We start from the raw sequence: 24,065 nt of genomic DNA, 5'->3' as shown, positions 1-24,065 counted from the left end.
CTAGATATGTTAAATATCACAAATCGAGTGCTCATAGAAGGATAGGAGTGGTTAATAAGCAAGAAGTCATCACACACACTCAAAGAAGGATAGGAGTGGTTAATAAGCAAGAATTCATCACACACTCAAAACTAGAATAATGAGATGGTGAAACTACTTCATAACATAATAAAATGAAGAATTAAGACTAATGAAAAAAGTAGAGATTAGATTAAGAAAAGCTTCTCTAATTACAATGGATTAGCACTAGCCTCTTAAGCATGGACATTAAGCTCAAGGCTAGGCCATCCATAGAGTGAACACTCAAGAGAGAGAGAGAGAGAGAGAGAGAGAGAGATCTCAAAAGTGGATCCCCAAGAGTGGATACTCAAGAATGAAGCCTCCTTGCGTAAAGGCTTCCTTATAAAAGTTTGCACCACAATCCTTTCTACTATGGGATTAAGTTGAGCCCTCTAGCTAGCATATACAACTTAGAACTCCCAATGAACCCAAAACCTTATACAACGTGGATAGAAAATATTGTGCACATCCATAGCAAATCTTGAACCTGGTGCATAATCGATGTAGCATGTGTTAGCCACTGCTAACAATCTCTACCTATTGCGATTAGCGGTTTGTGTGGATGAAAAGCGCTTTCTGAGACGCTTTTGTAAAATGAGACACAAGATTTGATTTCCATAAGTGTACTTGCTACTGTTTGCACCAACTTTTGTGTGTTTTCATTGGGGAGGAAAGAGAGGATTTCTGGGAGACCTTGGTCTTCAAAGTCAATCTGAAATTTGAATTTCTCTTCCTTTCCACTAGGATCCTTCATGCCCACATAGATAGCAAGCACTACAAGTGACTCATCTCCTCTAAGTCCTAGTGTTTTGGCAATGTCCTCAAGGAACAAACAGTGACGATCATCCACCACCACTGCATGCAAAGTGAGAATTTGGAGGTCTGAGACTTCCTCCAGCATCTCATCTCCCTCTATCATCTCCCTCTTTGTCCTCAGTGGAGCTAGGCTCTTGCAAGAGGACGACTACCATAGATTCTTCAGTCTGCTCATCAATCTACAAGCACTATGAGTTTAAGCTCATTAGGTCTCTCTTCCATTTTGACACAAGAATGATCCATATCGTCTTTATAGATTTGAGGACCTTGTTCATTTTCAAACTGATATTTTAGGTGCAGAAGTGTTTGGTTTGGTGTAGACTGTGACGATCCCGCTCCCATTTTGGTTTCTTCCTTGAAACTCACACTTTTGGACCCCTCAACCATATAGGTATATGATCTCTTCGAAGAAGTATCAGAAAGACTTTCCTCCAATATTGGTTCTAAGGTAGGTATGGTCCCTTGATTGACACTACCCTCTATTGAAATATGGCTTGATTGGTCTCTCGCAGAAGGGTTTCTATTTGGTAAAACTTGCCAGTTCGCAAATACATCAAGAAAATGAAGCTTGTAGAAGCTTGACCTGTTACCTTTTATGGTGCATTCAATCAAAAGCAAATTATTGTAACTCTGAATCCCACAATTTGAACAAAAATCACTTGGTGGCTATAGCTTACAACTACTGGATTAGTCAAAACCTAGTGGAACCAAAATTTTATTAAACTTTTGACACAAACTCCTATTTTGCTTGTAACACGCACAAATCAACTCCAAATTGAATTCTAAAAACACCATTATGCTATTAGGGACTAGTGCTAACTCTAGTACCACTATGGGCTATTTTATGACAGGGGGTCATGGATCATGATACTGTTCCCCAATGTCAAAATAACATGAAACTTGGCACACAGGTCTCTCATAGTCTCCTGATCCCTGCTATATGATTTTTAGGTCGTTTGATCCCCCTTCTTTGTCTGTTTGTTTTATGGTTTTTTGTCTTGATTGACTCTGGTCTTGTTTGACCCTCTTCTTGAAATTTTCTGGTACCCTTGTTTTTGGATAAGCTGTTTGTGTTGGTCTCTGTTACCAGGGTGTAAGGTCACAATCTCAAAATCTAGCAGGGAGACATGGATTGCAATCCATGTTCCATTAGGTCTGAACCCCGAACTTGGTCTAGTGGTTACTTGAACTCTATAGAGTCTGCCTATACACTTATTTTTGGATTTGAAAACATCTCTCTATGCCATTTTTTTTTTTGTGGCTACTTGCGGGTTTTGACTTGCAGCTTGTATTTTGGTGTTTTGGTTAACTTTTTGTTGCTCATTGCTATGATGACCTTTACAAAAGTTGTTCCAAATGATGTCAACTACTCACTACCTAAATCTCAGCCTCATATACATTAGGAGGTCATGGATCACGATCCATGTTCCACCTCACCTGGTCATGAAATTTGGTCATTTGTTTGCTTGTTCCTTGTAGAGGTCAGATTTTCACTTATTTTTGAGTTTGGACACCAAAAAGTCAAAAAGGCCCAATTTTTTCCTATTTCCAAGGTTTATGTACTTCCTACCCAATTTCTTGATTTGGATGAGTATGACATGTCAAATTTCCACCAAAAGTGTGTATCTAGAGATTTGGGACCCCACAAAACCCTCTGGTATCAGTTTCTGTCCAAATTCTCTCAAGGCGGTCATGGATCGCGATCCATGTTGTTGCACATTTTGGTGTGAAACTTTCCAGATCAACTTTCTTTAGCTTGGTTCACCCCTTTTTCCATGCCCTTTGTTATGGTCAACACACTTTAGCTACACCATCATTGCCCAACCCCCTTGTTGAACATTCATGTTTATCCGAAAAACTTCTTTATTTTCCTACAAATTGCAAAAGTAGAAAACACCGTGAGCAAACCAAAAAACCACATGTACAGTCTTATTCCACTTCCTATTGCTAAGCCTCAAGTGGGTTGCTCCACCCCCTGCATAGTTTGACGTCTTGGATCAAACAGCTGGCTTTGTTCTCTCCCATCCATTTGTACTAGCTTTCAGTAGTGTTTTACCCATGTCCATTGCCATCCATGCACACAATAATCCCATTGCACCTTAGCACCTCTTTGATCATTATCTTGACTTCTTAACATACCTAGATCTATCAGCACATTATTTGATCCAACAAACGTGTTTGACACTCCCTCACAACCATGTAAAGAAAAGCTCCTCTCAAGGAAACCCCATATCCAGCAAATAACATACTACATTGCGGCTTTATAAGCACACCTTTCATCCATGAAGCACATACCTCTTTTGAAAGCTTGGACCCAACGAAGGAATCTCCTTCATTTGCCAGAGAGCACACCCATTGCATTGGTTCTAGCATCGGCTCCATGCTCTCCTTCACCTTTGCAACGAGCTCAATGCTAACATCATCAAGCCCTCCTTCATTGACTGGCCCTTCAAGGTCAACCAACACCTCTGGTTTGTGAACTTTATTTGCCTGCACCTCAACTTCATCCTCAACCAAAGAAGGTAGAGAATCATCCTCTACCACACAGTCCTAGTCTCCTTCCAAAGCCAAACGTGCTTTCTCTTTCATGGCAAGGCTTTGTACCTGTTGCACCACTGTAGCACATTCCATAGAAACTTAACAAGCATGGCCATTAGCATGGCACCACATAGAATCTTTACGTGCATGTGCACTTCTGTAGGCTTGAATTCCTCCACTTGGACTTCACCAAGCACATTGGTTTGCACTTTCTCCTGCTCCTCAAACACATCTTTCACATCTTTTTCCACATGCAAGAGACCAAATTCCTCACACCCTGAGTAAGACAAATCGGTTTCCCATGTCATATCAGTATCCATATAACTACTATCATCAATTTCTACCTCTTTCTCTGCCTCAAGATTTGGGATTTTCTCTATCTTCACTACTTCAAATCATTTGCAAACCATGCTTCTTGATCTCTAGCACACTTCAATGGAGTTTGCTCAACCATACTCGAGTTTGCCTATGCATCTTCCACCCAATCTGGAACCACCTACTCTTCGTCCACAACTGGAGCTTCCCTAATTGGTAAATTTTGGTATAGAAAGCACTCCATCTCTTTGCAGCCATAGAAGCCTTGGTTCCTCTTGCACAAGCACATCCATTTGCACCAGTCTTGGCTTCAGTTACACCACTTCAATCAGTCTGGGCACCATAGCATTTGATAGACTCTACCTTTCTTGCCGCTTCTTTAGAAGCTTCTTGGTTTGGCCCCTCTCCAAGTTTATCACTTTTGCATATGTCATAGGCCCATCTGCTTTAACCTTAACTCAAACTTACTCATGCAGGCAATCCATGAATTTGCTTAGTTTCAAGAATCAACATTATTTTCAACAACTACCTCCATAAGCTATCTCCTCTTGGGAGGCGTTGTAGCAATGACCTAATCGCAACCCACACAAAATTATCAAATCCGTGGATCGGCAATCGGGATAGGGCATGGAAGCACAAGCATCGGATGAATAGAAATAGAGGATTCAAGAGAATACCTCACTAATGCAAGTAGAGATTAGCTATGGCAAGATTAACTCTAAACATACTCTAATCACTAATCAATCAACTCCTACACACATCAAGTCCACCGAAGTCCGACTTGCCAATCTTATGGAGTCACAAGAACACAATCAACGCAAGCATCGATGATCAAAGCACACACTAATTGCATTGAAGTTGGCTTTCCTAATCATCACATGCGAACCAATTTACTCTAATCACATCACACACAAGTGGCATTGAACTCAAGGCTCTTAAACCTTCACATGCTTAAGCACACAATTAGGCACAAACTCTAATGACATGACCAAGAGTGCACATATACTACACTAATCAAGAGAATTAGAGAAGCAATCAACTAATTGACATACTTAGGGAAGAAGAGAGTTAAGATTAAAGCAAGAAGTACATACCTCTCTCAAATCTAGAATAATGAGAGTGTAATACTACTTTATGACATAATGAAACATAGAGAAGATAAGACTAATGAGTAAAATAGGAATTAGATTAATCAAGCTTCTTTAATTACAATGGATTAGTACTACCCTCTTAAGCATGGGCATTAAGCTCAAGGCTAGGCCATCCATAGAGTAAGCACTCAAGAGAGAGAGAGCTCTCAAAAGTGGATCCTCAAGTGTGGATACTCAAGAATGAAGCCTCCTTTCATAAAGGCTTCCTTTTAAAGGCTTTCACCACAATCCCTTCTACTTTGGGTTTAAGCTTGAGCCCTCTAACTAGCATATACAACTTTGGAACTCCCCGTGAGCCCAAGACTTATACAAAGTGAGTTGGAAATATTATGCACAACCATAGCATATCTCCCGCTTGATACATATTTGGTGTAGCCTGTGTTAGCTGCTTCTAACATTCCCCCCTTCCTAATTTGGCGCACGTCCTCGTATACCAGTGAAGCAAAACACGGTGACATGGTAGAAAGTAAGTCCATGGAAGAATGTTGAGCTGCACAACATAAGAACAAGTAATGAACATCAAAGGCCACCAAGGATAAAAACATAAAGTACAATGAACAATCATGCAGAGTGAAATTTTTGCTTCTAAAATATGGGTGAATCATAGTTCAAAAACTAGACAACTCGAAGCAAAAAAACACTCAAACTATCATGAAGATTAAACCACTTGAAATTTCAGTTTTATGCATGAAACACAAGAAATTAGTTATGACCCTAGGCTAATGCAAGTTCATAAACCTACTAGCCTAAAAGCTATGTGACTAGTATTAATAAATCATTCAAGTATATCATGTGTACGGGCTATAAAAAAGCTCCTAATCTATTAGTACATTGTCATAGCTTTTTGAAGATCATGGAAGTTTTGTTTTTGTCATTCATTGAAAAAAGTAAAGCACAATCACAAGGCTACCACCCCAAGGCAAGTCTAGGTACGACTCAAGAAGGTATTCCAAAAGCCTACTAGCCCACCAAGGTGACGGCTAACCCCTATCAGCCCAGAGCATTGGTTTAGGGCCTTGACCAAGTGAGCCAAGGTGATTCCCCTCGCCTGCCAAGTGCTAATAAGTCGCTAGGCCTCACAAAGACACAACATAACATAGAAATTTTCTTTTCATGTGTCTAGTAGCATTTTTGCTACTTTTTCTAGACACTTTTTTGATTCATTGTTTCATTTTTTAGCACTTTTTTATTGCTTTCATTATGAGATGCTTATGGCAATTGGACTAAAGGTCTAAAGCTTAATCATAGCCCTCGGTCATGTTAAAAATAAATGGAGTACTAAGACTATCACTAAGAGTCTACGACTAATGAGAAATGAACCTAAATTAACCTAAGGTCAAGGTTAATCACCTATGATTAGCACACATAAAACCTAATTTTTTGATAAGTTAATATTCACAAAGCAAAGTGTTGAAACTTTAGTATGCCTAGCTTTTGAACATGAAAGAACCATAGCTTAGAAGAAAAAATTACTTTAAGCCAAGCATTGAGAATGGAGAGATGAATAAAAGAGCAATATCATGGAAGGATTACACCTATTCATGCTCTTTTGAGCATCCCCTTTGTGTAGAGAAGCTTCTTGATCCTTTACTTACAATCCAAGCTGATTGAAGCTAAGTGAAAACACAAGCTACAAAAGGCCTTCTATTGAAATAAAAAAGCACATAAAAAACATTAATGAAAACCTAAAGCTAGGGTCTTGCATACCCGAATTTGCCAAAGGGAAAAAACCCAAGGGAAAAAAGTGCCTTTGGTTATGCACATGGTGCTCTTTGATAGCAAATTTATGCATACACATCATCTAAATAAGCAAACTTTACAATTTTTACAATCTCTCATGCATGATTCAAAAGTTGATTAATTTGTAGCTCAAATGAAAGTGAAGATTTAAAGCAAGCCATGAGCTAGAAATAATGCAACTTTTGAATGAATTTGAAGCGGCTCTTGATAGCCAAATTTTACAATTTAAAAACTCTCCAAAAAGTTGGCTAACAACTAGCTCACATGAAATTTTCAATTTAAGAGCAATCTATGAGCTAGAGATGACTTCAATTTTAAAGGAACGAAAGTGAATGGCTCTCAATAGCCAAATTTTGTACTTGAAAGCTCTCTAAAAAGTTGGCTAAACACTAGCTCAATTGAAAACAATTTCACTTTAGACCAAGGAATGAGCTAGCATGTATACAACTTTTAATCCAAAGAATTTGGAATGGCTCTAAATAGCCAAGTTTTGCAATTTTTTGCAAGGATGACCCCTTCTTGGATCAATGAAAGTTCTTGTTACCCACAACCCTTTAAAATAAATCTCACTCGTTAGTGCATGAAAGCATTTGTCAATCAATAAAAGCACTAAAAGTGTCTTGATCAACCACATTTTAAAACGTTTAACGCTCATTCTTGGCCATCAAACAAGCTCAAATCTAGTGCTATGTAATGATTTTACATTAAAATCAAGCATAAAAATGCATATCCAATGCCATTTTCAAACATAAAACCCCAACCAACAAGCACAATGTATCATCCAGTGTAACTCTCACATGAAGCTCACATGATTTTTAAAAAGAGCTTACCATTTGGTGCAATGAAAACTTCAATCAAGCCAAATGCTAAAATCATATTCAATCATAGCATACCATGCTTCAACTCATCATCCAATTTTATCCTCATGACTGTATGCATATGACAATGAGTTTTTCTTTTCTGTAGTGCGGAGAGAATATTTCTATTAATCCAAGCATTTAAAAGTCAAGAACAAATGCAATTCTCATAATTTCTATGCACAAACTCTCAATGGGCTATGGCATACATAGAGAGAGAGAGAGAGAGAGAGAGAGAGAGAGAGTTTCTGGTGAAGCGACATTTTTACTCTTTTAGTTCAATCAAAAGTCGTTATTGCATTTTTGGCCAAGATGACTTCAAAAGATTAATCATTTTTAGTATTAAAAGATTGTTGCATTCAAGACAAGCACTAAAATGATCAAGATGCTCATATATCCTAACAAGTCTATGCATTCCTCGAAGATATATGCAAATCATTACAAAGAAATGCACAAGGTTTGGTGTTCATGCTCCTCAAATACTCATGTAGTCAATAAAAGCATTCAACTGCTACTACTCTCCTCTTGTCGGCAATGAGCCCAAGGCCGTAAAATTTTGAGCTTCAGAGGCGGGAGCTTCGCTTAAGAAAAATGTAATTTTTTATTTTATCATTTTTTTAAAAAGAAATCTTTTGTGTTTTTGTGTCGCCTGGATCAGCGTGGGCTGAGCAGCCATATTTGCAGCGAGAGAGGACGAGACGTCGCTAAGGATTCAGGAGCTAGCATAGTGCGAGTTAGTGCACGGGCTTGTGTGTGCGTGCGTGTAAGCCAACACGAATAGCAGGCAGGTTGCGGGACTGCAAGAGTTGTGGGACTCAGCGGGAGCTGCGGGCCTGGTTGACACAAGCAATAGCTGAGGCAAGCAGACGATGAAGGGTCTACAATAGTAGGCCCGCATGATGAATCAGATGACATTTTCAATGTGTGTGTTCCTCATCAAGAGAGCGAGATGTTGAATGGATAGTATTTAGCTTGATTGTATTTGATCATTACATATTGAAAGAGCTTCTGAATGCCTGGGTTGAACCCTGAAGGCTAAAGGGATTGGTCCGAGACTCCAAACCATGCGTTCAATCCATTTGTGAGTGTGTGCAGGAGTTGGGAGCAACTGTTGGGCGTTGCAAGAAAGATGGAAGGAGAATGATGGCGGGTCTTTACGGAAATGATGCAGGCCACGATTTTTCGATGGTCTATTGGCAGCTTTACTGGTCAGCAGGCAAATGGGCCGAGCCACATGCGCCAAGGAGGTAATATTGCTATTGGTGCCACTGTTTTTGTGTGTATACGTGACAATGGTGCAGTTTTTTGGCAGCTTGTGTGGATGACAGAGAGAAAGTCAGAGAGAGTAGCTCGATATAGGCTAGATGTGTGTGTGTATGGCTGTGTGTGCATGCCAATGCAGGGCCGAGCCAAGTCAAAAAGCTACCACGCTAAAGCCGGGCAAGGGGTGTGTGTGTGTGTGGGTTTTGCTAGCGCCAAAACTGGCCAGCCAAGCATGCTCACGATTATTATGTTTTTATACTTTTTTATATTTTTTATTTTTGAAAATTTCCCTTTAAGAGAGGTTCTCACGGCTTCACAAGCCTAGAAAAAGAGTGAGTGTGTCTAGATGATGTTGAGCTAGGCAAGCTTGGTTAAGGTGAAAGGAAAAATTCTCGAGGATCTTGTATCCAAAGAACAAGGGAGAGAACATAATTCTTGACTCTTGAAAGAATGTCATACAAAATCCATAGTCATAGTGGCAATTTTAAGAATAGGATATTCAATTTCGCAATTGATCGGAAAGTAATGCAATCTCACTCATTTCTAATTAAACTCTTTGACATTTTATGATGAGTATGCTCCCCAAACAAAAGCGCATAGAGCATGCAACTCACAATGATGCTATCTACCATATCTTCATATGGGTATCATTCTAGCTTTCAAAATCTATGTTGATTGTTTTCGAGGAAAGAATTCATGCAATGAAGCTGAAGAAATTTATGAACAAGGTTTCAAAATCCATCAATATGCAAAATGAGCTACCCTCTTTAGCCATATCAAACCCGATTAGCAATTATCGCAAAATCGATTGCTCATCTCCGATTTCTCTAATCATACAAACCCCATCGGATTTTTCATTTGGCTTGTATGGCTACTCATGAATGAAAAATATCCACAATTGAGCATTAATTGAGTGATGAATCTCTATTCTCGAAGTCAATTTGTGATGCATATAGTAACTATTTGGCCAAAGTAATCATCATAATTAGTAAAAGTTACCAATTATTCATTCACAAATTGGATTGTTTATGCCATTGATTGGCACACACACCCAAATTTAGGTCAACAAATTTATGCAACTCACCAATCAATTTCACATCACAGTGCACAAATTGCAAGCTCGATCAAGCACAATTAAATGCATACATGCTCAATTTCTAAAAAATTAACACTATTTTGACCAAATCAAGCAATGCACACTCAAAAATTAAGCACAAAAGTTCAAATTTGACTCAATTGTCAATGCATTTAGGCTTATACCTAATGATTGCACACACTTTTCATGATAATTTCTCAATCAAAAAGCATTTTGGTGTCCCAATTGACCATGAATCATTGAAAATCAAGTGGTCTTGGATGGACACACACACACTCAATTTTTGCCCAAATTTTTTTGCAATTAAGCTTATCCAATGATTGAATTAGCCTAGCATACATGTCAATTACATGATTGCATACTCATGTACCATCAATTCTATCAATTTCTATGCATGCACACACTCAAGATTAGGTGCACACACACTTGAATTTTTTGACAATTTTTTCTCTCTTTGGTGCATTACACACACAATGATTTTTATGCACATACATGAATTCTTGGTGAGAATTAAGCATTATCTTGATACACACAAAGTTCATTAGTCAAAAATTGACTATCAATTTCATTCCAAGTGAATCAAATTAGGTGCAAAGTGTAGGTCAATTGACTTACATACCTAATTTTAGTAAATAATTAGCAACATTGAACCACATTAATCAATAAAGAATTGACATGAGCAAGTGAGTGCACTTACATCGTAATCACACTCCAAGCTATTCCTTTGCTCCATGCAAAGACGCATCATTGCACACACAAGTGTGTGCACCATCAAATCGGCTCCAAAATTGACCATTGTAGGCCAAAAATCAAACACTCAAATCATCAAATTAAGCATAAATTAGCATAAATTAACCTGATTATAGTGATGATTCCACCTCTTACAAGGGGATTTAACATAAATGTTAGTGGTTAGGTTAGCAAAGTTAGTAAAAAATTAGTAAAAATTAACATGAAATTAGTACAATTAGCATGGAAATGAAGCGAAATTAGTAAGGGTTAGTATGAAATTAATGAAATTGGGGTTTGGGGTATTCATAACTCAACAATTAGCTTCAATTTCTTGCACATCATCATCAAATCAAACCAAAATTGAGCTACACACACTCAAAACCAATGAAATTACTCTATTCTAGACATCATATACTCACTAGCTTAGGTTATCGATCTCCGGAAACGGCGCCAAATGTTGGGAGACGTTGTAGCAATGACTTAATCGCAACCCACACAAAATTATCAAATCCGTGGATCGGCAACCCGGCTAGGGCATGGAAGCACAAGCATCGAATGAATAGAAATAGAGGATTCAAGAGAATACCTCACCAATGCAAGTAGAGATTAGCTATGGCAAGACTAACTCTAAACATACTCTAATCACTAATCAATCAACTCCTACACACATCAAGTCCACCGAAGTCTGACTTGCCAATCTTATGGAGTCATAAGAACACAACCAATACAAGAATCCATGATTAAAGCACACACTAATTGTATTAAAGTTGGCTTTTCCAATCATCACATGCCAACCAAGTTACTCTAATCACATCACACACAAGTGGCATTGAGCTAAAGGCTCTTAAAGCTTTACACGCTTAAGCACACAATTAGGCACAAACTCTAATGACATGACCAAGAGTGCACACACACTACACTAATCAAGAGAATTAGAGAAGTAATCAACTAATTGAAATACTTAGGGAAGAAGAGAGTTAAGATCAAAGCAAGAAGTACATACCTCTCTCAAATCTAGAATAATGAGAGTGTAATACTACTTCATGAAATAATGAAACATAGAGAAGATAAGACTAATGAGTAAAATAGGAATTAGATTAATCAAGCTTCTTTAATTACAATGGATTAGTACTAGCCTCTTAAGCATGGGCATTAAGCTCAAGGCTAGGCCATCCATAGAGTAAGCACTCAAGAGAGAGAGAGAGAGAGCTCTCAAAAGTGGATTCTCAAGAGAGAGCTCTCAAAAGTGGATTCTCAAGAGTGGATACTCAAGAATGAAGCCTCCTTGCATAAAGGTTTCCTTTTAAAGGCTTTCACCACAATCCCTTCTACTATGGGTTTAAGCTTGAGCCCTCTAACTAGCATCTATTGTAATGGAATTAGCCTATTAACTTTAGAGTGGCGAAAATTAATGAGAGTACTTTTGAGAAAGTACTTTGTGAGCATAGCGGGTGAACATAATTGAAGATAAAAACATAGGCATAGCAATTAGTGAACTTGGCATGAACAATACGTTTGCAAGAGAGAGAATTTAGAGAACATGACAACAATTGAGGACCTGATTTATATGGAGCCGGTCCCCCCTCCAATAGGCATTTGTATTATGATTTCTCCCATTAAGAGAGAGTTGTTACAATACAATCTTTGTGTTCCTTGTGACCTAGATGATGCAATGAAGATGGAAAACTTCATGCATCACAAGCATAACATAAAATTTGAAGAAAGCTTTAACTATCCCAAGCCTCAGTCCCATGACCTCAAACACCTTCGAAGGTGGAGAGAGCTAGTAGGGAATGAGGGTAGGGAAGAGGAAGAAGAAACATTTCATAGGAGAAAGAATTAGTTCCTCACTTATCATAAATCTTCTTGCTAGCATATATAATAGCATAGTAATGAAGATGGAGAAGATGATATTAAATCTCTCACAAAAATTCCCGCGAAAAGTCCTACCTCTTTTCAAAGAAGGCAGTGAAAGATGCAATGAAGACAAGAACTGGATTGCAATCTGGTGGACACCTCGACACCTACAATGCCACATACATGAACAATGCACTTGTGGAGAAGAGAAATCATTGAGGTAGAAAGAGAGGGCATCTTAGAGAGAGAGAGAGAGAGAGAGAGAGAGAGAGAGAGAGAGATCAAGAAAATGCTCTCCATGCTGGTAACAAGCTACTCATACAAGTGACCAAGGGTTGTCCGACATAGATCTGCCATGCCCAATGGATGGACCCGAGGTACACACAATGACTACTACTACTAACAATGCCAACTGCTCTTGCACATGAGATCACTGGCATGGTCTCCACATGGATACCACCTCCAACATGCTCTGAGAACATGCAGCTCCTCCTGGGTAGATCTATATCTGGATTTGTATTTTGGATGAAAAACTGTCATTGCATGATCACAAGGCTTGTGTAAGGCTTCCTTGAGGTAACGCTTCACCGTAAATATGATCTCCAAGCACTACATTTTCTTCCCATGAAAAACGCTAGGGCTGACCTATTGAGCACAAACACTAGGCTGATCTACAACAAAACTCATTAGAAAAAATATGGACTTTGCATGGGCCTTGTAAGAAAGCCTAATTTTAAGGGATTAAATCTAATATTGTGTCTGATTTAGGGGACATGTGCTTGCTACTTTTTCATAGGTTTCTCTAGCATTTTTTAAGGCCCAAGTAGGGGGTGGAGCTAAGAAGTCATTTTCTCTCTCTACCTTTTGAGAGTGATGGGAGACAAGGAGGGATGGCATTAACTCCTAGTCAACGTCTTCCCTTTTCCTTTTCATTCCACATAATAAAAAACAAGCACAAACAAGAGCAAAAAATGACTGATTTTTTTTTTTTCATTTGGACCCATTTTAAGTTTAAAACTTCTTTCCAAGTCATAAAGGTTTTTTAACCTGTTTTTCCATTTTGTACTTGTTCAATTTTTAATTCCTGTTCTTGATTAGTCGTCATGGGATTTTCTTGCGTTTTTTGCAAGCCCTCTAACGCATCATCTGTGCCTATAGCTTACTCGGGTGTTTTTGGCTCTAGGATGGGTTCCTTTAAGGACTTTGGTAGGTGTACCGTAGCCTAGTCCTCTTCTAGGATGTAGCCTGCAGCTAACAAGTTTTGAATTTTTTTTTTAGCTTGCTTCTCCTCTATGAGTGGTCCGTATGTACCTCTACCTTAGTACTTTCCAGGGCGGTTTGGCTTGCCTGCTCTGGCTGAAAGCCTTCATTTGTGGGTGGGGACTCGCATGTGAATGAGATTTGTAGGCACAAGACTTGGTATCTTTGTTCTTCTTGTTGCTAAGTTTCATGTTGCTACCCTTGCCTTGCATGCTCTTCCTGCTTGTAGATATGTCCATCATTTCTATGACATTTTCTAAGTCAAAACTCCCTTCTTTCGTAGTGGTCTCAGTTGTTTGTTGGCGGTCCATTCCTTTCTTTGTCCTTAATTCTCTTGCGGAGGAACTTTCTTCAGGCTAATCCTGAGTCTTCATTCTTTTTTGCTCCTCCCCTTCTATTCTTTCTTCTGTTGGTCTCTTTGATGGCTAGCCAATTTGTTCTTTCATCTTAGCCCTCATAATTTCTGATAAACTTTGGGCTTGCTCTTCTTTTCTCATTTTTTTTGTATCTCTTCTTCTTTGAGCATCTTCCCTTTGTTTTTGTTTCCTTTCTTCCTCTGCTTTCTGCTTTCTCTCCTGCTCATCCTTAGCTTTTTTGCTCTCTTTGCTCCACTCTCCTAGTGTATGCAGACACTAGATTTCTCTCTTGAGTAGTGGGGTCTAATTGTTGGAGCTCTATATTTTCTTTGTTAGTCTCTGATTCTATTGACTCAGAGCTGGTTGCCTTCATCCCTAGAGTATTTTGGTTGTGTCGTTCTCTTAACTCTCGTGGTCCTTGCAGATGAAAATGGTGATGCCACCTTCTTTGCTTTGGGTTGTCGTACCCTTTCTGCCCATTCATTTGAGTATGGGGCATCCTCCAGTGAGTCCCGTTCCCCGACTAAACATGCCGCAATCTTTGTCAAAAATTCGGCTCCCCCTAGGTGTGGGATGCCAGATGGTTTGGCCCATTGCTTTTTCTCGATTGCCGCTACGAGCCGGTTGAAGCCCCATTTGGCTAGATCAACAGGCACATGCCTGTGTTGTGGTACTAACTTGTGTAAGGTTGAAGCTAAATTTTTTTCATGCTCATGAAGTGGTTGAGAGGATGGGATGAGAGGCTCATGAGAGGGCACTATCGTTGATATCCCCGTGGTATAAGAGGTGTAGGATGCTGAGGTTGTTTTGGATAGCTTCTCTATGCCAACATTGAGCGATGAGGGTGTTGAGAAAGCATGTTTATGGTCCTGATAATGGCTCTTACCAATCGCAAAGAAACTTCACATTGTACTACTAGGAAACCTTGGATGGTTGTTGGTACCTACATGTTATGTAGTTGGCTTTTTAATGCAATGCGTGGAAAACTTTTGTGGAAACATATGGAAGACCTTGAAGGTGATAAAGAAATTGTGTTGGAGCTCTCGTACGTAACTCTTGCAACTCTCGATTTCTTGTAGATAACTATCTTTAAGCTTTCTTCTACATGTATCAAGTAGAATCAATGTTTCATTAAAAATTATACAAGTACATACACAGGCAATGATGGACATTATCCCATTGGGTGTAGGGGGGCACATAATTAGCTCCACTCCTACAACTTTTGGTTGCTTGCAGATAGCTACCTTCAACTTTCTTGTGTATGTACCAAACATAAATGAGGCTTCCTTTAAAACTACGGTAATGCATACACAAACTAGAAGGAAGTTTAAAATGTGTGTGCGTGCGTGCTAACACTACGCTACTTAATCATCATATGGAAATACATAGTAAGTTACTAGAGGTTTTCACTACTTGCAAATAGCCATTGTCAACTTTTTGATATAGACACAAAAGTATTGGAAACATTGGCATTAGGCGATGTGTTTGTGTGTGCGTTCTCTCCTCTTGGGTCCATACTTCTTCCTAGGTGGACAAACCTCTTGCATTTTCCTCTCTCTCTCTCTCTCTCTCTCTCTCTCTCTCTCTCTCTCTCTCTCCAATAGTTCGGATTGGCCTTGGGGGCACATTCGACAAATCAATTAGAGCAGAGTCCCCCTATGGGCTTAAGAAATTAGAAGTATTGAAGAGGTTAAAAGTGATTGAAAGACTCCTTCTCTAAAAAACAAGCAAAAAGTTGAACATGCTGATTCCTTAAAAAGGGGAAGCCTTCAAGGTGGAATTCTTATTGGATAGTCATTCCAGAATACTCTCAATACCAAGGAAAAAGTGTATTTGTACAATCACTAGTTCTTTTAGGACGATGTTTTTCAAAAATCATTATAAACAAATTCAAACGATGGATAACCGCTTTTTAGTGCTTTTTATTTAATCCCACTAGTACTACGACAACCACCAAGTGGGACTCGGCTCTTATCACACCATCGCAACCCAAATGAAACTTAAAGTACTACCCAGTATGTTTCCCCAAACCCAATTTTGGAAGCAGGTCGATTAACGGGTATCTTGGGAGATGCTTTGGATGAATTTGAAGTGAAAAAGGAGGGGCAGACGCGTGGAAAGAGAAAGGGAGAGAGAGATAGACAAAAATCTCTTTTTTTAGCCAAAGTCAATGGCGGTGATGTGACCTGCCAGGAATACAAAGCTTGGGGAGGCGATCTGCGACTGCACAGGCACATTGGCGCTCAGTCGTGTGATGGCACTGAGAGAGAGAGAGAGAGAGAGAGAGAGAGAGAGAGAGAGAGAGAGAGAGAGAGAGAGAGAGAGAGAGAGAGAGAGAGAGAGAGAGGGAGAGAGCTCCTCTGAGACAACGTGCATGCTGACGGTTCGACTGAACAGGTGGAAAGAGGCAGAGAGGCACAGAGCGACCTGCAAAGGAGGCGAGTGCAGGCAACCTCGGGTCTGTGGAGGAGCCGAGTGCAGGCAAGGCGTGATCTATGGGGCTGCAGGAGGCTTTGGCGATGGCTGTGCTGGTAGGGTAGAGGGGATCGATCGAGAACCGTCCCACGGGAGAGAGGAGAGAGATGGAAGAGAGAGGGACGCTGGCATCTGTCGAGATTCCAGTTAATGGGTCCGTGGAGCCACATCACAACCCAAATGAAACTTAAAGTACTACTTCAAGAGTCAATCCTCCGTGGCATTCTCTCGCTCTCCCTCTCTCTGTCTCTCATACGTACTCACTTAATATAGTCTCATAGGCTATAAGCCTCTGGACTACACCTCGTATTTCTCGTTCTCAATTGGCCCGCATTCATTCTACCCTTGCCATTGACACAGCTTACCCCTCCTAAGCCAGCAACTGGTCAATGCCATGCCCTACTGATGTCGAGACTCAGTTGGCAGTCGACCTCCCAACCTGTGCAATCTTGCAAGAAGGCCATCTTTCTTTCCGGTAGTGACCACCCCAATCATTGAAAAATGGAATTGCGGATGTGGAAGGCGGCGTTGGGATTCTTTTTGTACGGTATGTCTTTCTGTTTGGCGTTTCCAATGGCTTGCAATCCCTTTCCCCGCGCGCCTGCACACACACACACACACAGAGAGAGAGAGAGAGAGAGAGAGAGAGAGAGAGAGAGAGAGAGAGAGAGAGACTTCGCTGATTCTGCTCGTGCATTGCGTCGTTGTTCTGCGTTTCATTCAGAAATTCATTTTAGTTCAAGACCAATCCAAATGGTAATTTTTGAGTTATCAGGTATTTTTCTTGCAAGCCAGTCTGCACAAAGTCTTGATTCTTCTGTGGGTCAGTTTGAATCAAGCACTAGGGCTGATCTGCTGTTCCTGTGTCTTGTTGTCACCGGGGTGATCTTCAATGCAAAAACGCCAAGGGGCTATTCATGCTGAAAAACTGAAAACGCTAGTGTTCTTGATGGTCTTGTCGTGAAGATATGCAAAAACGTTGATGGTCTCAAGTAGATGAAAAAATGCTAGGGCTGAATGTCATCCTGCAATGGGAATTTGCTAACGTTAGGGCTGATTTGTTGTGGTTCTGTCGCCAGGCTGATGCTGATGCAAAAACGCTGGCTGATCTGGGTTCTTGATCCAAAAACGCTAGCCCATTTGCTGAGGTGCAAAAACGCTAGGGATCTTGGGGTCCTGCTGAGAAGTTGCCTATGAACACACTGGTTCCTACTGTCTCTTCTGCCAGAAAGTGCTAGCGCTAGGTTTCTATATATATAAACTTAGCAAAATTGCCCTACCTACTTTCCAACAAAAGCCACTTAAAAATAATAAGTGAAAAATGTCAAAAATAGGGAAAATAGGTCTATGCATTGTAAAAATGCTCCTAATGGGTTCTGATGGAAATTTGATGGTCATGCTGTGTGCAACCAAAAGATATGCATCTATTCTAAGTGTATGGACATGCACGGTCTGCAAACAGACTCACAAAAGTGCCAGATCACTTCCTATTCTAGACTGACTTGACTGAACTGAACCCTAGTCATGCTATAGCTTATCCACGGACACATAGGGTTGGATGTGTCACGTGACACCAAATGAGTCAGACATACATCACCAAAACCTTTGTATCGAGGAGAGACCTATCCCATTGTTGACATCTTGACAATTTAGACCAATTTCCCATAGCCCTTTATCCCCATGTGTTGAACATTATCGTTGTAGCCTCTACACTTGAGAGCATTTGCAGTTGACCAGATTGGAGTAAACTATTCATTGGTGACCATCCAAGTAGCACCATCCATCTTCATCTCCATTGTCACTGCTCTTGCCAACTATCTCCCATATAGGTAGCAAAGGCTTGCGGCTAACCTTCATGGACATCGGTGTTAGCATAGCCTTTCACCCACTAAACAACATCCATTTGGTTGCATTACTGGTCCACACATTTTGAGTTGAAACAACCCAAGTACTTGATTACCGGTAACCAATGAGGGCATTGTTGATCCACACTATAGTCGTTTGTTTAGGAGTAGAGGCATCAATATCTCAGATTAGTTTTTTGTCAATCATAACCCTCTTAGCATAAATGTTTGTACAAGTGTTTGGTGGGTGGTACTATCGATAAAGTTAGACAGTGCTAGTAAATCTTCAACATGAGATGAGTAGTCTTCGTTGTATTCAGACGTCGTAGATAAGCAAGTAAAGAAGTTTACACTTTGGACCTTGTCAACAGCAGGTCGACGATAACAACTATACCATATGAGGTCGATGGTAACAACTACACCATATGACGTGCTACCATGATGATGGTCTTCGCTATTATAAGCTTGGACACTTCGTTACCAACGCCTTCAAGAAGCCAAGGGATGCAAGTGGCACGGCACTCTTGTTAGCAAGACCTTCAAGAAGCCAGAGGATGCAAATGGCATGGCACTATGGGAGTGTGTCAATGCTAATGTTTTGTGCTTTATTATGCTTAAAAATAATCCATCGGTGATAAATCATAGTTAGTGCAATTAATGGAGGTGCACTAGAAGATATTGGACACAACAAAGGTATCCATGAGGGACCATATCAACAAGTTGCATGAACTCTAGCAACGGATACTTCATGTTGGGAAGCAACTTAACTCAGAGGATATGACCATTCACTTATTGGCTCAACCTTCTCCAAAGTATTCAAATTTCTGCTCGACTTCATTACCAGTGTGGTGTCTCAAATTATCACATGAATAGTTCCTATGGTACTAGACCAGGAGGAGTTGTTCAATTCTCCATGAAAGGTGATTAAGAAGGTTGCTTGCTTCTTTAAGCAATTAATTTTAAGGTTGCTTCCGTCGATCCTGCTCAACACTATTGATTCTAGTCGAGACTGGCAAATTCAGTTTGTAGATAACGAAATCAACAAAAAAAATGGTGAAGTCGCTTGTAATATAATTGAGCATGGGAGATTTTCCCTACCCATACGACAGCATGAGAGAGCCTTCTCCTTTGCTATCAGGTGACACATCCGTGACCTCATCCTTCAAAACCCCTATGTTTTTCTCTTGCAACTAGCGTTTTTGGTTGCAGATCAGCCCTTTGCGTTTTGCAATTCCATCGCGACAAGATCCACAGTAGCATCAACGTTTTCAGTTTTCAGTAGTCAGACATCGCAGAACAAGTCTCGAACCTCGCAGATCTCGCCTTTCTGCAGCAGATCCTCGCCGCACGGTCAGATCCCACAAAGTTTGCAGTTTCAGCCCCGAAAACGCAGATTTCAACATCTGTATTTTCAGCACGTCGTCGTCGCATCGTCGCCATCGACATCGCCACCGACATAGAGTCAAAATTCAGCAGACAAAGATTTGCAGATTTCAGCCATTAGGGTTTTCAGATTTCAGCCCGTCTTGTCGTCGTCCTCATCGTCGGCAAGTCCAAAGCATTGTAGAGATTTGTGCAATCAATAGTAGACCGCTCTCGCCATAGAGAGTGGGGCCTTTGGAGGAGGGTTTTTGACAACATTTTGGTGTCGTATTCTTCTCTTTCTATCTCTCAGCCTCATGCACTTCCATTCACAGTGTCCATTCACTTTGTTTGTGTCCATTGCACTCTCTCACTAAAGGAACGGACGACTCTCCCTTCTATAAGTAAAAGGAACCTCGAGCACAATTCGGAGCACTGATCTTGAGCAAAGTTCAACATTCACTTCTGCTGCACCTTACATATTCCTAGGGCAAAACCCTATTCCAAGGAACTTCTATTCCAAATCCTCGAGAATCAAGGTTCTCGTCTCTGGATCTCACCTTCCAGACTCCGGGCATGGCATCCCTGCGACTCTTTTCTGACTCTGTTTCCATAGTCCGCTTCCCGCAAAACAACTCTGCTTTCCCGGACGCGAAGTCCTTCCTTGAGAATCTCAACTTCCGGATCACAACTCGAGAGACTACCTCTCTCCGATCCGTGGATCTACTTCCCAAACTTGGGTACGAAACCCTTGGGCTGATTTGGCTCTAGTTCCTCACGAGCCATTTTGCAGCCTTGTTGGAATTAGGGTTACAAGAAAACACACCTAGCTTGAAGAAGACAAAGGAAGCTCAAGGCACACAATAGAGTGTATTACTTAGTGTGCAATGGAAAAATAGATAGCCCTAGAGTGATGGGCGTATATACAATGCACGGGGGAGTGAGGGAAAAAATGCCTTGGCGGTCTTTAATGTGTTCACACACATCACTACGACATGTATATGGTAACAAACCCCCCTTGGGAGTGATGTGGTGAACGAGAGCTGACACATTGAGTATAGGAAAGTGCCATGTCCTGAGGACATGATTAGTCCACAAAGGGGAGTAAGCCCAAATCTTTGCGAAAAGCTTCGAACTTCACACGAGACAATGCCTTTGTGAACAGATATGTAAGGTTGTCTTGTGTTGGCACATAAGGCAAGCTGATCTCTCCTACTGAGAGCCTCTCCCTGACATAGGGTAATGCACCTCATTGTGCTTTGTGCGAGGGAACTCGCGCACTGGGTCTTGGCGACATCGGGTATAGTTGGGACAGTCATGGGCATCACCGGCAAACGTCTTCTTTACGGGTGAACTCTGCAGCAGCATCTCCTTCTTGCAAAAACTGATCCTCCCCTTTGAGTAAGGGCATGTGATGCTTTTATAGCTCCTGACCATGGGCACGAATAGGTGCTCGTGTAGAGATCGTGGGTTTTCTTTAAATTTTTTTTATTTTTTTTTTTGGCGCTGTTCTACGAGAAAAAGGTTCATCTCATTCCGTTTAACAGAAAAAAATTTGACTGGTAGATGACCCACCTTGGCATAGGTCTGCATCTTCCTGTGTTATCCATGTACCCAAAGGTGTACATAATTCTTAAGTTGTGTTAGAGTTTTGGTGAACCTGAGAAATTACCTTCCCCTCGTAAGATCCTTAGAGCGAAGACGCTCACCTGACAATCCCTTGGCTCGATCTTAAAACAAAACCCGATCATCAAATAAACTAGGATTTCAATCCTTGGAGTCCTCGAGCACAAGCCGTAGTCGTCACTTGTTCCTTCCCTCGCAAAGAGAGTGTTCACTCACTTGTGCGAAAAAGCACTACCATAGCTTCCATTAATTGGTTTAGGCCTCAAGCTTAGCGAAAACTTTTACTCTGCTTGAAATCTCAGCTAGGTTCCTTCCTTTTTGCTGTCCTACTTGCAATAGCAGGTAATTTGTTGAAGAACTACCGAATAGCAGATCAATAGTTGACCTTTCGGCTAGTTGAGCAAACCAATTCATCTCAGAAAACAATGTTTCAATTTGATCCTGCTCTCACAAACACTCGAGAGTGAGTAGTCCCGGTTAGACATAACCATACCTCGTGCAAAAGAGCAAACAAGCACAATGCACTTTATGATTTCCTCAAAGATGTAACTTTGATAAAAAACGTGCCCTCTCACTTAAAGTTCGAGGGGTCTTTTGTTCAAAATCTCAGGAGTTAGATTGAATTCCCTTACTCCAAACTTTCTTCGGATAGCAATGTATCCTTCGAGGAGAGGTAACAAAAGTTCATTGTTTCTGTGTTCAATGGTTCCCGTTCCACTGCCGGCTTTAGATTCTATGTACACTGAGGTATACACTTTCAGCTTGTATTGCTGACTCCACCATCTGCTGCAAAGTATCGTGTAGTTGCGTCTACAAAATTCGGACAAAAGTCTCTTCATCTTTCTTTCCTCAAAGAGGATCAAGAGTGGAGCTACCTTGGCAAGAGTAAACCACTACTCGCTTTGACTCGCTCGTGTTCCTATTGGGCAAACCGATCCCAATGTTCTTGGATGCCTTCCTCAAAGCGTAGAGGAAAAAAAATTTGTTGGAAAATTCAGCCTTGGATTGAATCCAAATCTTGTTGTAAGTTCCTTGCAGAGCTTTGGTATACCACCAAGTACTTGCAATCCCCTTGAGGAGTTTGGTCACATGCCTTATCTTTGACGCTTATCAGAAATTGCCGTTTGCAAAGGCAAAAGCGGTAGCTTTCGGGACATCTTCCCTTCCATCAAAAGTATAAAACTTGACCGGAGTGTTCTGAGGTCTAAAGACCTTCATATCCTTCCCGAAAAGACGAGTTTTCTTGGCTATGGTTCTGAATTGATATTCATGGATACTTTTTGGGTTCTGAAGTATTTTGAGCATTCCGCTCCTTAGATTCTCTAGGTTCTTGAACATCATGCTCTTGTCGCCTTCTCAGAGATTCCCAAGTCTTGTGTCGACTTCTTGCAGAGAGAAAAATTTTCTCAACTTTGCGAGCTTTTCCTTGCAAAACTTAGGGTTTCGCCTGCTTACTTCTCTCTTGGCTTGTCATGGCTTCTTCCTGTTACTTCCTAGAGTCGTCCCCCTTTACTAAGAAAGAGAGGAGACCATGTGTCATGTGACACATCCAACCCTATGTGTCCGTGGACAAGCTACAGCATGATCAGGGTTCAGTCAGTCCAGTCAAGTCTAGATTAGAAGTGATCTGGCACTTTTGTGAGTCTATCCGTAGACCGTGCATGCCCAGTCACTTAGCATAGATGCATATCCTCTGGTTGCACACAGCATGATCATGAGTATTCCCATCAGAATCCATTAGAATCAGTTAGGAGATTTTTCGAGTGCATTTAGCCTATTTTCCCTATTTTTGACATTTTTCACTTATAAATTTAAGTGACTTTTCAACAAAAGTAGGTAGGGCAATTTTGCTAAGTTTGTATATAAGCAAACCCAAGTTAGCACTCAATGGCAGAAGAGGCAGCATGAGCTCCACGCTCAACAGGTAACTTCTCAGCAGAACCCCCAAGAGACCTAGCGTTTTTGGAGCAGAAGCCTAAAGCTAGCATTTTGGGATTAGATCAGCCCTGGCGTGTTGGTGCACAGCAGATCAGCCCCGGCGCCATCGCTACACAGCAGATCAGCCTAGCGTTTTTGCATTTGCAGAACCATGGCGACAGAAAGACCAATTTCAGCCCTAGCGTTTTTGGTTTGCAAATCAACATTAGCGCTTTTGCAGATCTTCGCGACAGGATCAGCCATACCATCAGCGTTTTCAGTTTTCAGCAGTTAGACATCGCAGATCAAGTCCCGAACCTCGCAGATCTCACCTTCTCGCAGCAGTTCCTCGCCGCACGGTCAGTTTCCGCAAGGTTTACAGTTTCAGCCCGGAAAACGCAGATTTCAGTATCTGCGTTTTCAGCGCGTCGTCGTCGCATCGTCGCCATCGACATCGTCATCGACATAGAGTCAGAATTCAGCAGATACAAGATTTGCAGATTTCAGCCCATAGCGTTTTTGGACAACAGTAGAAAGATTGCAGATTTCAGCCCGTAGGTCGACTTCGTCATCACCGTCGTCATCGTCGACATAGCCTAGACTTGCATCAGTCCATGCATACCATTTGTACAAGATTGTGCAATCATAAGTAGACCACTCTCGCTGACGAGAGTGGGGCCTTCGGAGGAGGGTTTTACAACGTCTCTGGTGTCATATTTCTCTTCTCTCTATCTCTCAGTCTCATACACTTGCACGCACAGTGTCCATTCACTTTGTTTGTGATCATAGCATTCTCTCAC

The 24,065-nt window shown here is 41.0% G+C and overlaps 1 pseudogene across 1 annotated transcript in view; it reads left to right on the top strand.

The window, feature by feature from the left end:
• The first annotated feature begins 16,772 nt into the window (after nucleotides 1-16,772).
• The window catches only part of LOC147464155 (protein ETHYLENE INSENSITIVE 3-like), a 16,823-nt pseudogene continuing 9,530 nt past the window's right edge, over nucleotides 16,773-24,065 (top strand). The window contains exon 1 of the transcript XR_015185624.1: nucleotides 16,773-17,063. The product of XR_015185624.1 is annotated as a protein ETHYLENE INSENSITIVE 3-like (transcript). The remainder of the gene's footprint in view (nucleotides 17,064-24,065) is intronic.

The sequence above is a fragment of the Adiantum capillus-veneris genome, chromosome 2 (assembly GCF_014529385.1).
Source record: "Adiantum capillus-veneris isolate H3 chromosome 2, ASM1452938v2, whole genome shotgun sequence".
NCBI lineage: Eukaryota > Viridiplantae > Streptophyta > Polypodiopsida > Polypodiales > Pteridaceae > Adiantum > Adiantum capillus-veneris.
Note: the sequence above shows the minus strand (reverse complement) of the source record. Positions and strands in the feature narration are given on the sequence as shown.